Below are 2,579 nucleotides of genomic sequence, written 5' to 3' on the forward strand. Positions count from 1 at the left end.
AAAAAAAATTTGTGAATGTTGAAATTCAACATGCTTCATGTTATAACCAACCTGCAAAAATACTGTGGTCAGTTGTGTGAATACCAAATTAGTATATCCTATACACTGTACTACAGAAATGTGTATCTAAAGGCAAAGACGTTAGTAATTGTTGGGATAGTTGGGAAAAGGGGTATTAGATACTTATGAATTAAGTAACAATAGGAAACGCAACAAACTTCCTTATTTATGCCTTACGAGTAAAAGGGTGTGAGACGGAAGGCGAAGTTTACGCGCCAGACTCTGAACGAACGGGCGTCCGTGAAGGCGAGGCCTCGTCTTCTCTCCGCGTGTCCTGTACAGCTCAGCACACTCCTGGTGCTTGATCGATGTTATATACTACCAATAACTAAGCACATTTTTAGATCTTTTTTTTAAATGGTTCGTGTAAAATTTGGTCAATGTACAACGGTTGGTTTGAAGCTATCATGTAAAATCTGCCTCTCCAAATATAATCAAAAATAAACTCAAAAATTATGGTATCTTGCAGTGAGGTTTTATTCTACGTGTAAATGATAAGTGTTCAGGTCCAGCTTGTCGATTTTTCACATATCGCACACATCATGTGATCAGCACCCACACCGCAAACCAAGGTGTTTGAGCGCCCAGAAGCCCCCTCGGTTAGCCCCTTTGAGTTAGAACCTTGCAAAGAAACGCGCCCCTCCTGACTTCTAAGCGCACACGTGAGTTCCGCCTGTTTGTAAGCGCGAATGCGTTTGTGCAGCATGTCCTCTGCGTGTCTCTCTTCCGGCCCTCGACGTGCCGATGTGTGTGGTCGTAGTGATCTCATTCCGCGGCTGTGGGCATCCGAGTAGCTTCCGGTCTGGGGCTATGAATACTGCGGTGGCTCTTGGTGAACACAGGCGTGTATTTCTGTCATGGGTGCGCCCAGGAGTAAAACCGCTGCATCAGGGGATAAGCTTATGCTCCACTTGGCTAGATACTCCCCAAAAGTTTTCTCACGTGGTCCTTCCGACTTACACTCCCACGAGCAGTTCATGTGGGAGTCCTGGAGGCTCTGCTCCCGCCTCCACAATCGCTATGTCTGCCTCCCACGTCGGCCATTCTGCTGGGTGTGCTGGTAGCTCACCGTGTACTTAACTTGCATGATCCTGATGACTGATGCGACTCGCCACCTTTTCGTGTGTTTATTGACCAGTTGGATATCCTATTTGTGAAGTGCTTGTTCACATTTTTGCCAGTTTTCCCTTAGGTTGTTTGTCTTTTTTTATTGATTTGTAGAAATTCTTTATATATTCTGGAAATGAGTTATTTGTCTGATACACACTACAAATACTATTTTCCATTCTGGAGGATGCCTTTCTATTCTCTTAATAGTGTCCTTCTGATCAATGGAAGTTATTTATTTTAATATAGAAATGTATCATTTTCTTCCATTTGAATCCTGTTTAAGAAATCTTGACAGGCTCCAAGGTCATGAAGATGCTCTGTTTTTGTTCTAGAAGCTTTGTTGTTTTACTTTCCATGGTTAGATCTATACTCCTGGAACCGATATGCATACCTGGCGTGAAGTCAGGGTGAAGATATGTTTCTTCTCATCTAGCTTTCCATTAATCAGCATCATCTGTTAGAAAGATCATCGTTCTCCTTTGAAATAAGTCTGTTGAACGTAGATATGGTTTCCTGGACCTTTTATTCTCCATTTGTTGATTCATCTGCTCTCATGTAAGTACGACATCAAGGTAATTTTTTCATCCCAGAGACATGAAGTCATTTCTCGCTATGGAGTAAATGACTAATAGATGATTTGGGCAGAAGCCTTAGCACGTTTCTCGCTCGTGAAATCATATTACGGAGCATGTTGAAGAGAGAATTCACCTAGCTTCTTTTATCTCAATCTGCCATTCACAAATGTCACTGAGTTCCCTTCTCGAATCATTAGAGAAAAGCGATTAAACATGAGTCATAGCACACTGCAAAAAGCAACGAATATCTTGACACCTAAACACAGAAAGAAGCCTCTGACGAGATCGCAGAGTGTTAGGGCAACTATACAATGCTGGGTATAGAAATGCTTTTTAGTTTTACGATAAAATATTAATCCAGACCCACGAATCCAAAGTTTGCGTATAGATTGACTGGATTTGGATTGAATTTTGCCTAAGTGCTCTAAAAAAGTGAATTAAGAAAATAATATATATAAGTAATCTTGTAAGGAAAAATGTTTTTCCTTTCTAAGAGGACGAATCAATATGCAATATGCTATTGTAAGGCATTTTAATGTCATTAATTTAGATTCCTCCCCCCAGGTACCAGCAAAAGTCGATACTTGGTTAACTTTACATTATTGAATGCACTTTTCCAAAAAGCACACACCATTCCTCGTGTTCGAGAATTCAGACTTTGTGATGACTCCCAGTGGCTTTCTCCATGGGGAGCTTGAATTATTCAGATTTTGCTGTACCTGGATTTGGTTTCTGTCCTGACCGGTCCTTGCGATGGGAAGGAGGGGGAGCGGGTTCACGCGCCTTCACACAGGAGCGATGCTGTGCTGTCTGAAACATACCCAGTGTCCGAAG

Source organism: Pteropus vampyrus, unplaced genomic scaffold (assembly GCF_000151845.1).
Source record: "Pteropus vampyrus isolate Shadow unplaced genomic scaffold, Pvam_2.0 Scaffold245, whole genome shotgun sequence".
NCBI classification, from domain to species: Eukaryota; Metazoa; Chordata; class Mammalia; order Chiroptera; family Pteropodidae; genus Pteropus; species Pteropus vampyrus.